Source organism: Tiliqua scincoides, chromosome 3, assembly GCF_035046505.1.
Source record: "Tiliqua scincoides isolate rTilSci1 chromosome 3, rTilSci1.hap2, whole genome shotgun sequence".
In the NCBI taxonomy this organism is placed as follows: domain Eukaryota; kingdom Metazoa; phylum Chordata; class Lepidosauria; order Squamata; family Scincidae; genus Tiliqua; species Tiliqua scincoides.
Window position 1 is genome coordinate 189,111,149 of NC_089823.1, and position 15,941 is coordinate 189,127,089.

The following is a 15,941-nucleotide window of genomic DNA, read 5'->3' on the forward strand; positions in this document are numbered from 1 at the left end:
CTCCTTCCTTCCCCCCGCGCTGGAGTGGAACCGGTTGGTGCGCCAAGTGCTGGGGAGCGGGAGGCAGGCTGGGCTCCCGCGTCCTGGAGCAGCTTCTCCCGAGCCCGGAGTCGCGCTCTCCCGCCATCGGTGCTGCGTGTTCCCACCGCGCTCCTTCTTCTCCCCGGGGCGGCGAGGAGAGGCGCCTCCTCCTGCCCTGGAGAGCCGCTCTTCGCCACTTTCTCCATGGAGAGGTCTCCCGCCGCGCTCTCGCGCCCCCTCCAAGCATCCCGCTTTCGTGCCTGCTATGGGGAGATCGTGGCTTTCCAGGCAATGCATGAACCGGCCTGGTGGGCTTCCCCGGTTCTCTCCTTGCGTTCATGGGGAAACTTTGGCCACTGGTGCCCTGGATGTGTGTCAGGGGAATGGATGGATGTGTGCCAGAGCTCTCCCTTGGCACCAGACTGTGGATGCGGATGAGCCCCCGCCCCCGCCTTGTGGAGCAATGTTCCATGCGAACCAGAGAGGGCTTGGAGGGGTTTGCTGCCTGTTGATCCAAATTCCCGAGGGCTCTTGGCTGCCCACCTCCAGAGGAGAGCGCTGTTTTTCCCAAGGTGCTTTCTGAGAATGGCCTCAGCAAACAAACCCAAGTTTACTGGACCACCCAGGATAGTTTATTCAGGACCCAGGCTGCAGTCCTGTGCACACTTACCTGGGAGTAAGCCTCATGGACTATAATGAGTCCATTATACTTACTTCTGAGTAGGCATGCATAGGATTGTGCTGCCAGACAACATCTGTGGAGGAACTTAGGGTACGTGCCTGCCTGTGGTGTGTGGAAAGGCTACTATGGCAGTGTGGTGATGGGCAATTGCAGGTATGGAGAGGCCATTGGGGAAGCTGGGTAAAGCTGGTGCTGAAACAGAGTCCTCCAGAGTGACAAACACTGGTTATTATTGTGTCATCAATGCACACGCAGTGCTGTAGACTGACTTGGAATTTAGCTCTACTACTAAATCTTTGTGCTAATGGAGGTGTATTGGGCCCTGTTCCTTCAAGAAGTGACCCTGGGTGATGGAGAGCTGGCAATTTTTGGTTCCTTTGGTCTCCCAGCAAAGCATTGATGGTAGCTAAAAGAGGCCTTCACATACACATACACATGTGTATTTTCTCCCAGTCACACTCAACCTGAACATGGCAGTGTGTGGTAGTAAACTTTGTATGTGCCTTCCATGTTTTCGTGTTTTCTTTAGCGTAGTTGTTGTGATCCAACAGCCATTTCCTCTGCTTTTAGTTTTAGTGGTTGTGAGAGACACTTTAGTGGTTGAGAGATTTTTGTTTGAGTATGGGATAGTGAATGTTATGAACTAATAATTTATAAGAGCTGTAAAGGATCCTGTTCCAGGATAGGGGGAATTCTTCAAGTTCTCAAGCTCTATGAGTGCATCTTTTGCCCTTCCTTGCACTGTTCTCTGCTGAGATTATATGGGAGGGAGCTGGGGCTGCAAATGCATGTTTTAGTTACCTTGAAAAGTGAGATGGGAGGAGGCAGGAAGATTGAGAATAGGAACCTTGGATCTCAGATCATAGGTTGGGACTCTTGCTTGTAGCTGCCTTCTGGATTTGGGCTTCTTGGAGTTCCTGCCTGAATCTTTGAGAATTGTTTAGTAGAGGCTGTCTCACAATGGGCTGCTTACTTTCCTTTGGATTTGGTTTGTGAATCCCCACTTCATTCTCTAAGGAAGGGGCCACAGTACTTGAAATTGCCTGGCACTTTTCAAGCTCCCTGCTGCTGGCAGTTTGGCCTTGCAAAGGTTGGAAAAGGCTAAGAAAACTCAGTTCCATTTGCACCTTCCTCTGACGTAGTGCATATTTGTTGGTTAACTGAGAGGGGCAAAAGTGTCAAGGGACCAGGAAGCCTGTACAGTGCTCAAACTGCCAGGGTTGGGATTGAGGGATTCATTGGTGATTGATGCATGTATGCAAACAGCAAAGCTGCCCTTTTTCTTGGGTTCACTTTATCAATAGTGCAGGGAGGAGTGGAGGGATTGTGGAAGGGTAAGGGTCTGCCCACTCTGATCATGTTCTTTGTTCTCTTGCTTTAGGCTGGATGGGTTTGATGGCTTCAGCAGATGCCTCCCCCCTCTGTGTCTTGGACTGAGATGGATGGGGGAGAGGGAGGATATGGCCCTGACCCCCTCTCCTCTTTTTCTTTCCTGCAGTGGCTTGTTTTTTTTACCCAGTCACTGCTGCTGTGCAGGCATGGAACTTAAGACTCACGGCAAGAAGTGGAGGCTAGTGACTTTTTCTGAGGATTTAGCAAAACCTTGGTGCTCCATGTATTAGTTAGTATCATGCTGTAGTTGCAGAGCATTGTGGGGAAATGCTCCCTGTGTTCTGACACTGATATGGAAGAGAGAGGTTGGATCTTGAGATGGAGGAAGGATTTGTGAGAATCCTTTTGCTAAAGGCAGTGTGTGTTGCTGGAAGTGGCACCCTTCCTTTGGTCTCCCAATGGAAGATCCAAGGTGTGGCATTTCAAATTTGGCAAACTGTGGCTGTAGTTGGTGGCATTTGCCTTTTAGATCAACATAAGGCAGTGATAAACTACTATGGCATCTTATCTGGCCCCCATCCCAACAATCCAAAACATATTGCCTTCCCTTTGCTGCTTTCTTTCATGCAAATCAAAATGCCAGCAAAGGGTTTTTACATCCTCCCAACATAGCTCTTGCTAAACATTAGTTGTGCACATATGATATTCCTGCTTTATGGGTTGCAAATGCTTGTCCAGTGATGTTTGATGTAGTAGTGGCTAGGAGATTGTGCTGTAAAACCAGGAAGTCCCCAGTTCAAGTGTCACCTTCGTGTCAAATTCACTGGGAGGCCATAGGCAAACTTGTAGAGTGCAACAAAAGTTAATAAAATAATATATGTGAAATGTTTGGAACACTTTGAAGCACTATATAAATGTTAAATAGTTGTATTAGTAGGTTGTAGCTGGTTGGGATCAGAATTCTCAGCAGCTGGCCCTCTATTTAGATTGTCCATCTGCTACCCCTTTTATGGCTGCCTGTTGTTTAAACCAGTATATTAGTGAGCAGGGCTAACCCAAGGGTTTTTTTTTTTTGCTGCTGTAGACAAATTAAAATCCCCTCCTCATTAGATATAATGAACAGCATAGCAAGAACATATTGAAATAATCAAGAATTGATCAGGGTCCTATTTTTTAATTTTCATATTTAATTTGTAACTGTATTTCTTTCTACCCCATCCCCTGCCAACTCTGTCTGTGCCCCAAATCTCTGAAGGCTCTTGATTGTGGCCCCTGAAATGCCAGGAATGTTGCCCAGCCCAAGAGTGGCTGAGCTGTCCCTGTGCAAGCAACATATTTCTTTTTAAAAACACTTACATACCTGAGGGAAGTGCTCCTGGAATTTTGACATCTAGATACTTGCCTAGTTTGCTTCTGTGGTTGGCCCAGCCCATGTGGTGAAATCTTGGGCTTAGAGGTATAGGCCCTAGCTGTGTGTTCAGTTTCTGAACTTTTCTGGTTACTTTCTGCATCTGGTGTGAACACGATGGAATTCAAGAGAATTGCAGGTTTGGAACTCTTGTGCCTGGATCCCATGATCTGCTTAGATTGGGCAGCTCAGTGACAGGACCATTGCAACCTGGAAAACTGTGTCCTGGTCCAGTGCATCCTGACATTGGACATTTGCATGTATTCTTTTTTTTCTCCCGGACATTTATGTCCCAATACAGGTGTGCGGCCCTTAGCGATGTTCCGGCTAACGGTGGGAATGCATATCTGACGACCACGTATAGTCATGTGGTCATCAGGGGCGCATACCCCCACCCTTCGAAGCCTTGCTTCTGCAAGGCTCAGATGGAGGGAAATTGCGTCTCTTGTGCGATTTCCGGGTTCCTCTGTGAAACTGAAAGTTGCATGAGAGACACAGTTTCCCTCAGTCTGAGACTCTGGGAGGCTCAGACAACCCTCTGGAGGGGAGGAGAGCAGAGCATCCCCTTCCCTGTGGAGGGTTCACATTGCGTCAAGCACCACTTGACAATGGGGATCGCGGTCCCGATCCTTGTTGTTAAGTGGTGCATGGTTGTATATGTATATTAGATGTACTTTTTTATTTTAAAATGCAAAGGTAGAGTTAGGGTTAGGTTTAAGGATGGGGTAAGAGGCTTAGGATATAAAACTTGGGATTTGTTGCCCAGTTATAGTGGGATGCAAGTGAACAGGATGCAAAAACAAACCTAGATGCGAATGTCCAGGGATATCTATTACTGGGACACCGCATTTGACTGGAACATAATCATCCGGGATGCAAATATGCTAGTACAGTGGTTCCCAAACTCCTTCAGAGGAGTTGGGAACCTCGTAAGTTGTAGCAGGGGAGGGGCGAAGGCAGCAACAATCCCAGGATTGCACAGCTGTAGGGAATGGAAGGGGAGGGTTTTGATACTTACCTTCACCAGCTCCGGCCTCCGGTGGGTGCGGGAAACCCTCCAAAGGGCTCCCCAAGGCTCCAGAAAGGTAAAAAATAATGATTGGAAGTGGTTTCCAATCTTTATTTTTACCTTTCTGGAGCCTTGGGGAGCCCTGCGGAGGCATTCATAGGGCTCCCCACTCAGGCCAGAGCTGATGCAGGTAAGTGTCAAACTTTTCATCCCCTGCACTGAAGCAATCCTGGGGATCGCACTGCTGCCTTCCCCCCTCCCTACCACTTAAAGGAGCAGACACAGCTGCTTCCCAGGCTGGTGGGTCAAGACCCACCAGTTTGGGAACCACTGTCCTAGTGTGCAGCTCTGTGTAACAATTCAGGAAGGCTGCCTCCAGTGACAGATAAAAACCCATGTCTCCTGTTTGCTCCTGAAGGTTTCCCCTTTTCATCTTGTGAATATTTGTGGTTGTGGAAATGGTATGATTTTCCTAGAAAAGTCTGATGCTGTAAGGCTGATGTGAAGCTGGGACACCGTCCAGCAGCTTTTGGCCTTCTTGTGCTTGCACAGGCCATTGTGGTGGTGGAGAAGTGTTAAATCCCCGGTCTTCAGGCTCAGTGAGAAGGTGAGGGTGGTTGCTCCCCATGGCTTACCAGGAATGTGTGGGGAGAATCCCTGCTGGATTGACCCAGCCATGCCCTGTCTGAATGCTGCCCCTGGTTGGCATTCTGAAGGCTCCTCTTCTGGGTGGTCTGTCACTCTGTATCCATCCAGCAATCCTGGTCTCACAGCTATCATAACTCATTAGCTTGGCATGTGTGGAGTTATCACATGGCCTGCACTGATGCTGAGGAGAGTGGAGCTGCTCTAAAAAGGAATGGGATGCTCTTCTGTAGATGGTTCTGTCCTGGGAATTTAATGTTTGTGCTTTTGTAGGTTCTTCATCATGGCATTTTAATCTCACAGTGGCCCACCAACTGATTCTGGGTAACCCACAAGCAGGAGAAAAAGGCATATTTCTCTCTTGCTCTTGCATCTGTGTAGAATCTGTTATGTTCCTCCTCATGTATCATTCCATAGTGACCGTGGGGCAGTGAGCCTGTGTTGGAGATACTTCTTTAAAACTTTCCTGGGGGTGAAGAAAGCACACCATAGCAAAGTATTTTATGGAGCAAATAGTTCTGAATAATGAACCAAAATGAGCAAATCAGGCCACACTCTGTAGGAGAAGTCATCATATTCAGGGACCCTACACGTTTGACCAGGGGACAAGTTGCCTCCTGGTTTTGAATGTTAACAGTAATTAGGTGCTGAACGTAAGCATAATCTGCCCATTGAAACTTGAACCTGGATCTTCCAGGTCTGAGTTCAAATCCCAAACCACTACGCTGTCCTGGCTCTCTGGTTGTTGCAGATCCTGTTGTCCAAAGCAGAAATGGTGCTGGTGGGAATGGAGATACTTCCAAGCCCAGTAGATCATGTAAATGGCCTGGAAAAGGACTACTCAAGTTTAAGATTCTGTAGGTGTTGAATCTATGACCACTGCAGAAAGTTGACCAAGGATATACTCAAATGCAATGCTGGGTTGGGAGATATACTTGTAGAAAGGGTTTGTACTGAGTCACTCTGTTGGCCCAGAACTGTCTACTTTTCTGGTAGTGGCTCTTCAAAGTCAGACAGCTGGGGACTGAACCCAGAACCATCATCATGTAAAACATGTATTCCATCAGTGAACGATGATCCCTCCTAAACTGGTTTTCTTGAATCTAGATTCTAGAGAGAGCCCATTCAGCCTATTGATCCTATTAGGAATAGAGAATTAAGCTTATAAAATGTTAGAAGTGAACAAAGTAATAGAAAATACGCACAGTGCTTTATAACTGGGAAATGTGAGTGTGCTTTGCAGTGGACCCTTGGTACCCCCAGGGGATCTATTCCAGGACCCCCCACCCCATGGATACCAAAATCCATGGATGCTGGAATCAGTGGTGGGGGTACTGCAATTTCTCAAATTAGGGTCATGGTGGGCCCACAGCCCACTCCATAGGACTCCCTGCCTACTCAGAACACGTCTCTGATACAACCAGAAGTCACCTCCAGTTCGGACCTGCAACTTCCAGTTGCACTTGGAAGGTGTTCTGAGGTGTCCCAAAGGCCCACAGCCCTCTCCATGGGCCTTTCCTGACCTCAGAAGTGGCTTCCAGTCATGTTGGAGAGGTGTCCTGAGGCTGGGAAAGGTCTGTGGAGCGGGCCGCGGGTCTTCCTGCGCCTCAGAACACCTCTAGGACACTACCGGCAATGGCTTATGGTCATGTCCTGAAGGCCCTCTGAGGTGTGGGCTTGGTAGCTGCAGATGGTGGAACCCACGAATACCAAGGGTCCCTCTACTTCTACTAAACATTCCAGTTTTTCAGATGAGACACTGAGGTACAGAGATGGTTACTCAGTGATGTATCTCACTGTCCGGTGTTAGGATTTGAACACATTTCTTCTGGTCGCTAAATGACATTATTTACTATCAATTATTGTGTTCCAAATCCTTATAAGTAGAAAGGGTGGAAAGATGTTGCAACTTCCTAGGTGCTATTTACATTTTTTTTTAGATGAACAGAAGTTTAGAATTTTTCCATATCTGATCTTTATATATATATATATATCTTTGACTTTTGACCTATGTAAGAGGTTCAGGATGGCTTCATCATTAAAAAGGAGGGGGGAGGGGAAAAAGGGGGGAAAGCTTAAATGAAAATAAAGGTTAGTGATAAAAGCTGGGCAAATATTAAAAATTTCCAAGCACTATAATATACTTTTGGATTCCAACACCAGACTTTTAAACCCTGGAGTAACCCGGCTGTTGGGATTTCTTTCAGCCAAGTTTATAAGGTAGGTCTGCTTTGTGTCACCCTTTTAAATGTCAAGGGGATAGTAGTAATATGCAGTTTGTCTAGGAGGAGTTTTTGTCAGACATAAGCCATCTAGATTTTGGAGTCATGAGATTCTGTTAAGCCACTGACTTTAATTTGGGGCAGCCCAATCTCTAACTTGCACTGGAACAGGCAGGCTGAGTGGCCTGTGCTATATCCAGCACAATGTAGGTGCCGTCAGGAGGGCAAATTGGGGTAAGAGCATTGCACCTCAGCCACCCATATACAGCTATTTGGATCGGTGCCAGCGATTTCACTGGCACAAATCTGAACAGCCCATGTAAGGTTGCAGGGCCTGGGAGTGGGGCTTAGGATTCGGCCTGTGCTGCCACAGCAGATCACACCCCCCTCCTGGGCCTGATCTGCTCCTCCTGCCTCCATTCTGCCCTTCTGCCACCCTTTCCCACCCCCTGCACCAGCCTGCTTCAGCTGGTGCAAATTTACCCTCTCTGGATCCAAATTCATTGCTGGTGCACATCCCTGCGCTGGGTTCGCCGGCTCTCAAGGTGGCGCAAGCATGCTTTATGGCACTTCACAATACTCCTGAGCTGGCACGATGTGGATTGTGCTCTAAGTAATGTTCTGGGAGATGTTGATTATTTAGCCCTTGTAATGGAATACGATCCAGGACACTTAATTCCTTAGCATTTCCCTAACTGGATATGCTCCTGAACTGCTTTTTCAATTTCAGATCCCATTTTGTGTTGTTTTGAGACCAGGTTCTTATCAATATTGAAAGTTTTGTGTAATTTTGCATGCGCACACACGCATTTGCTGACCTCTCCTTACCCCGATTGCTGGTCAGCTTGCTGTGTTCTCCTGTCTTACATAATGCATTTACCAAGTCCTAGGCCTGTGTGGCACAGTCTACAACTTTCCTAGTCTCGGAGTGGTCCAGCTGTGAGGTCAGATCTGGGACTTCCCTGGAGTTCCAGCCTCAGTGGTTTAGGCCAACATTTACATGAAAAGAGAAGCTTTTGTTCCCCACTTTAGCTTCTGCTGCTGTAGCTGCTGGTGGATTAGTCCTCCCGTAATCCCTTAGCCTGGCGGTTGCTGGGAGATGTTGATTATGCTACAGACAAGAGGATCCTGACATCAAACAGAACCTAAAGCAGTGGGAGCCAACTTGGAAACAAAGATCCGGTTTCTAGGCAGATGACTGCCCTGGAAGAAGAGGAGCAGCAAGTGTAGGGGTGAAATGTGGTCCCCTTCTTTGTATGGGTTTCTGACTCTGAGATTTAGCCTTGGGAAAAGGTATACCTCAGTAGCTGTAAATGTTCTTCACTTTTTCTGAGCTCCAGCCATACTATTCAGTGTAGGCTATTTTGCCTGGTGGTAATGAAACTCCTGGCTTTTGTGCTGCTTCAAAAATATTTAAAAATCTATTTTCAAAAGGCAACTTTTTTTGGTTGTTTTTTAAATTCACCCTGCCTTTAATTGTTCTCTAAATTTATCCTGCCCTGTTTTTTAAATTCACCATCCAAACTGATGGCCAAGGAGCTTACAAAGAATGAAAAGGTCTATGCCAGTGGTTCTCATCGGGACCCACTTTTTAGAATGAGAATCTGTCAGGATCCACTGGAAGTGATGTCATGACTGGAAATGACATCATCAAGCAGGAACATTTTTAACAATCCTAGGCTGCAATCCTACCCACACTTAACCAGAAGTAAGTCCCATTTACTATCATTGTTAAAAGAATATATATAGTAGCTTGTTAAAAGTACAGGTCTGTCACATTTCCTCAAATGCAGTCACATCCCATGGTAGCATCAAGTCTAATATATTAAAAATAAAATATTGAAATGAATGGGGACCCACCTTAAATTTGCTTACAACCCACCTAGTGGGTCCCGACCCATAGTTTGAGAAACACTGGTCTATGCAATAATGCATATTATTAAAAACATTACTGTTTAAATGCAACTGCAGTTAAGAATAACTGTATCAAAGCAGACAAGAACCTAGAAGGTATGTTAGTTAAAATCCACAAAAGCTTTGCTAAATGAATAATTATTTTACCTGGTGCCTAAAAAATGTTAAAGTCTGCACGAAGCCAGTATATCTGGGGAGGACATTCCATAGCCAGGGTGCCATAACAGAGAAGACTCTGTCCCCTGGTAGCAGACCACTTAACTTTTGAAAGTGGTGGTATGTTCATCAGAGTGTCTACTTATGACATAAATTAAGAGGCAAGTTCATGGAGGAGATGACATTCCAGGTTCCCGTTTAGGGCTATATAGGGCAAAACCATCACTGAATTGTACGCAGAAACGAACTGAAAGCCAATGAAGTTCTTTCAGCACTGGTGAAAAATCAACACAACATGTGTCCATTAACCTGGCTGCTGTGTTCATTTTTAAAAAAGATTATTAATATATGGACATACAGCAGTGCTAAGGTTCATTACGATGCTGCATAACTTGTGCTTCCTTCCAGTATTGGGAAGAGTGGGTGGTGATGAGTGGGTGCAATAGCTACAGACAAAAGTATGTGATAAGCAAAGTCTGGATTCATGCCAGTGGTCCCTCTGGCCTAGTATCTTGCTGTGCTGGAGGCAGTAACTTTAATCCTTCAGGAGGAGGAACACAGTCCCAGAGCAGTATGCTATGATCAGCTTTTGAAAGTTGTGGTGTATTTGGGAGCAGGCTAATATTGGGCTGCCCTGCTGATGGAACGCGCATTCCACCAACATTGACTGCTTCAAGCAGCCGTCAAGTGTTCTCTGGCAGCATGCTGAATAGCATGCTGCTGGAGTGCCAGTGGGAAGGACAGGGCCTTCTTGCGTGCCTGCCTGCTCTCTGGCCCCTGCCGGAGCAGGTAAGCCAGCAGGGGGGGCAGGAAGGAGTAGGGGAAGGGCAGAATGTTGGTGGGAAGGCTGCAGGAGGGGTGGATCCGCTGGTGATGGCATGTGCTGAATCCTAAACCCACCGCAGCAGTCTCCCCATCCCCTTTCTCTCCTTGGACTTGGACCAGTGAAATTACTGTTGCAGGTCTGAGGAGACCAATTGTGGAGCAGAAGGCTTACAGAGGGGTAAGGGGATTTAAACTCCAAAGCCTCCCAATCCACCTCCCCCTGCTGGATACAGCATGTACCTTTTCATTACGGCTGGATCTGCCGAAGAGGGGGGAAGAATAGGATTGAGCTGTAAGGTTCCTTAGGCAGCAGGGCAGTACACATTTTACATATATCCTTTATCAGAAGGTTCCTGCTCTGAGAATGGTTAGTCTGAGCCATAGCTTGTGGCCATAAAGACATTTTCAGGTGTGAAACTGGACTCACCATTCTTGAGAGGCATCCATAAGGAGAATCTTATTAGAATTTTTTGTCTTAATTTTTTTCTTTATTTTTGAACAATAATGAAAGCAAAAAAAAAAAAAAGAATATGTATAAATGAATTACATTGAAATTACAAAAAATTACTGTTTACTAATCTATACTATCAACAGTAAGGTGTAAACAATAAATGATCTATGTGTATCTATCTAAAAAGACCTTCCAGATATCAAAAAATGTGGCCTTACGTAGTTGCTGCCTAGAGACGTTCAAATATAGATGGAGTTAAGGAGTCCTTAGTGCGTTAACTCCTGTTGGGTGGGCTTGTATCCTTTTAGGATTTTAGGATTTTTGCTACAGTAAGGGCACACAGAGTCTACTGGATCAGACCTTGTTCATCTAGTCCAGCATCCTGTTTCCCAGAGTGACCCAGAGACATCCACAAGCAGGCCATGTAAGCAGGTACCCCTTCCCTACTATTGTGTCCTGCCAGCCAATAGGCAGAGCCTCTGAACCAGGAGGTGGCATACAGCTATCATGATGAGTAGCCTTTGATAGACTTGTTCTCCATGAATTTCTCTAATCCCCTTTTAAAGCTATCTAGGCTAGTGGCCGTGACCACATCTTGTGGTGTTGGATTCCATAAATTCTGCGCTGTGTGAAGGATGACTTCCTTTTATCTGTCTCGAATCTCCTGCCAGTCACTTTTCATTGGATGACTTGGGGTTTATATGCCCAGAGGCAGTATCTCTAGCCTGTGCAAGTGACTTGAAGAATTTCACCTGTAAGACACCTTCTGTGAGCTGTGCAGTTTGATTAATTCAATAGCAGTGGTTCAGCATCTTTGCGAGATGCAGGAAAATATCAAGAAAGGGGAGTGTGTCGTCTGCTTTGTATCAGTTAGGATAAACTTTTCTCTCTGTGCTCACAGCTGTTTCTCAACATGTACCATGGTTCACCTGACTCTGTGTGATGCTTGATATTTCAGGTGAAGGAAATGCATCCCTTATTGCCAAGTGTATGAATCTGTCTTGTGTTGTCAGATGTTTGGCCTGTCTAGTCTGTGCCGTCCGTTGTCACCAGCAGCGGCTCTTGGGGGTTACAAGTTTTTGCCTGTCATACATAAAATTCAGTAACTGGAGACCCCAGGGCTAAACCTGAGTTTGCTGCATGCAAACAATGCTCCCTACTGCTCACCTTTTGGCTCCTTCTCTCTGTCTTCCTGCTAGCACGCTTGACTGATAAACCCATGTGTTCCAAATTACTTTTTCTCTCTAGTCATGTGATGAGCTTAGAAACAGTCGTGTTAAGTGGGTTCTTTTATCCTGCTTTTGTGAACTCTTAAGAAAACAATTCTTTTATGTTTTCTGTTTTCTCTGAGCCATGGGGGCTGGAAAACTTGCTTTGTGATGCTCAAGTTGTCAGAATTGCAATTGCACAAAAGTGGCTTTTGCAGTCTACTCAGAAGTGACTCACTTCCCCAAACCCCTGCTAGTGTGGCTGACTTCTACCATCAGGCAGGAGGCTTAAGTTTTCTTGTCCTGATAATAACGGTTATTTTGAGCCAATTTTCAACCCGTTTCAGAATGTTAATGCCTCTATTTCTTGTGCCTGGGAGTTCTACAGGCTTGTAGCCTGCTGAGTGGCATCTTTTGAAGTCATACGTGGTTCCTAAAAGAACTTATTGTGGTAATGATGATTTTGACAGTCTAGTGAAGGGGGTATGGGGACATATTGGTTAATCCATTGGGGGTATGTAATCATAAAAATGTTAAGGACAACTACTATAGAGTAACACACAGAAAAACCCCTTGTTCATGCATAGGAAGCCTAAGGAGCAAACTCCCTGTTACGTTAAACATGCGCTGAATGCTGATATGCTTGTCTTAACTAAATTGCAGGTGGATTGTCCCTCCCCCCCCCGCATGAAATTGGGACCATAGCATATGGGGACCCCTAACCCTTGCCCCACTGTCTTCCTTGCCCATATCCCACCCCCCTCCCTGCCCGGCATGTCTGCTATTTCCTTTGGAAGTGAAGCTCTGAGACAAAGAGCAGTGGCGGCCCCCTAAAAATCCCACATTCTGTGGTCCCAGTCTGTGTGGGGCCTGATTTGCCTGCTGCATTGTTAAAGAAAAACAAGCACGTGGTTAATTCAAATGTTGGACCCTATACTAACTGTAAAGGTCATTGATTATACCATGGTGCTTTCTATAGCAAGTGCCCTTAACTGTCCATCTGCCTGGACCAATTTTCTGCAGGCACTTGGGAGTTCTGCCTCCAGAGCTGTGGATCTTGCCGCCTAATTATTGGCTGCCTTATTATATGTACCATCTGGGTTTGGTTTGAGCTGTCCATCTTGCTTCCTCCACTGGGATCCAGGCAGGACCCTAGCTTTAAGACCCCCTAAATGAGATCACTTAATGTGGATTAGCAGACATGCTTTCATCATGCTGCCGAACCTGCAGTCAAGGCTGAGCAGGTGACTAAATTCCACCCTTTCCAAGTGTGCTCACAAGTATCCTTGGGATTCTGTTCTGCAGTAGTGATCAGGTGTGTGGCCCATACACTGTCAGGTCAATGTATTCTGCTATTGTTAATCTGGAGTAAGAGCCACCCTCTGTTATTGCTCTCTTAACTACTAGTGCAGCCTAGAAGCCCTGCTGTGTCAATTAAAACACTCACAAACAAGCAAGGATTGACTTGTCTTGGCAAGGCAGAAAACAATAAAACAACCTACCCTTCTACCATTCCTGTAAATATGACCGACTGTTGAGGGGAGCACACCTGAATTCACTGTTCATAAGTCTGTGTTCCAAGCCTTTGGAATGGAGTTGGGGAATATGGTAGTGTTTGGGGTGGGGGACGGATGGACTGAATTCTGTATGTCCGAACTTCACAGAGCTGACTTTAATAGACTGTCTACTTTTCACTCCCCTGCCACCAAATTTTAGTGCTTCACTCCTGAGAGGCTTTTCCTCTGTTCAGGGTGTTTGAATGGCTATGGAACGGGAAACTGCCACAACCTCCTCTCTCCCCATCCCTGTTTCTTCGTTCCACTCTTTTTTCTTTCCCTGCCCCACAGTGAACTTCTCTATCTCCATTTGGTGTGCAGAGAGAGAGAGAGAGAGAGAGAGAGAGAGAGAGAGAGAGAGAGAGAGAGCCTGCTCAGTTCATAGTGGATTCCTTGAGATCACTTGTTTGAACCTTTTTTTTCTAAGGCTATTCTGAGGGTAGTGGAGAGTAGAAAGACATAACATACTGCTATTTGAAAATGGTTTCGTTTTTTCGTAGATTTCATTATTTGAAAGGCAGAAAGCAGTGTTATGTGTTTTTGTTCCAAGTTCTCATTTTTATTAATTTTAAACATTTTAAAAGTGTACTAGGTTTGTGATGTAGTGTCAGGATATGCAGCCCCAGTATTATTTTTAACTGGAAAAGTAATCTATTTTAATTTGTGGAAGATATCTTAAACACCAAAATGTGGTGTTTTGTGTTTTTATTTGGATATTTTAAACACAAGGTGGTGGGGTTTTGTGTTTTTATGTGTTTTTAACCAAAAAAAGAAGAAAAGAAAAAAACACACACCAGACATAAGGACCAAAAAACAACTGCAGATTCTCAGAACTGTTGGCTAGTCTCTCTGTTAGATATTATTTAGAACAGTGGTTCTCGCACATTTAGCACCGGGACCCACTTTTTAAAATGAGAATCTATCAGGATCAACTGGAAGTGATGTCATGATGGGAAGTGACATCATGAAGCAGGAAAATTTTTAACAATCCTAGGATGCAATTGTACCCACACTTAGCCAGGATTAAGTCCCATTTACTATCGTTAAAAGAATATACATGATAGCTTGTTAAAAGTACAGGTCTGTAACATTTCCCGAAATGCGGTCATATACCATCAAGTCTAATAGATTAAAAATAAAATATTGAAATGAATGGGGACTCACCTGAAATTGGGCCATGAACCACCTAGTGGGTCCTGAAGCACAGTTTGAGAAACACTGATTTAGAATATTTATATGCTGCTTTTAGCGAAAACTTAACAGCTGGGGAATAAGAATGTGGCTCTTTGTCCCAAAGGAAATCCCAGTATAGGTTCTCTATATCTACTTTTTGTGTGCTAAAGACATGCTGCTTTATGGCTACCAGGTTTTTCTGGACAGTCAAGGATGTGCCCACGCTAACTATTTTCTTTAGCATTGTGGTCTCTTGTTCACTCATTTTTTATGTAAGATCCACACAGTGTAGCTGCTTACTTTCCAGTGTTGTTTGTGTCATCCTGTCTTGTTTTTTTTTCAGATTTGTGATGATTTTTGGAAAATACAGTTTGAAAAATATGGTTTGAAAAACCATATTTTTTAAAATATAGTTGAGGCACATGTCTGCCTAGCATAGCTGACCAAAATGCTATTCAGACTTCTCAGGGTCCTATCTCTTTTACTGGTTGTTTCCTTTTCATCCATCACATATTGGCCCCTCAGCAGCCTTCAGTGAGCAAATAATCTCTGCTTCCTGCAATAATGCCCAATCTAGATTCCTCCTCCCCATCCAGTCTCCTCCCTCCCCCACATTGCAGTGTCTTATCCTGCCAGTTATTCCTGTCCTGGGATGGGGAGGGGAAGAGTCCCTGACCAGGGCTTGCTTGTTCACCTCCAACTCCATGTTTCCTGCTATGGAGTGTTGATATATTTTTAATTAACCATTTTTTGGGGTTGCAGAAGGAAATGAGAGAAGGTCGCCACCAGCTTCTAGCAGGGATTTACAAATGCAGTGTAGGGAGCTGGGATTCCTGCCAACTGATGGGTCCCAGCTTCCACCATATTGTATGAGGATAGACTCCTTCCATGTACTGCTGAGGGCAGATGTGTCCTCAAAAACCCCTCCCACCTTTCCCAGGCAGATTTTTGTGATTTTTTTTTACTTCTTAAGACATTGTGATTGACAATCTTTTATCCTATTAAGACTTGCAAGGGTGTACTGGTCAGCCAGTGGCACTGATGGCCACCTTTCATTCTCTCTCATCCATGCACCCACATTACCAAATCATCCTTTGGAAGGTTGATTTCAAGCACAGCCTGGTATGGTGTTGGCTGTGGTGGCCTCTGCCCTCCTTCTGACCCCTCCACTATCTGAGGTGTGTTGCTGTGTCAGGATTGCTTGAGCACATGTTACCTCTCGTTCTGCTCCCATTCCCTGCCATTGTCTTGGGTGCATTTATCTCTGATTTATGGGTTTGCATTTGCAGACTAACAGCCCAGTCCTATCCAACTTTCCAGCACCGGTGCAACCGCAATG

The 15,941-nt window shown here is 45.4% G+C and overlaps 1 protein-coding gene across 5 annotated transcripts in view; it reads left to right on the plus strand.

The window, feature by feature from the left end:
- LZTS2 (leucine zipper tumor suppressor 2) overlaps window positions 1-15,941 on the plus strand; it is a 65,250-nt gene that overhangs the window by 35,412 nt on the left and 13,897 nt on the right. The gene's annotated exons all lie outside the window — the stretch shown is intronic.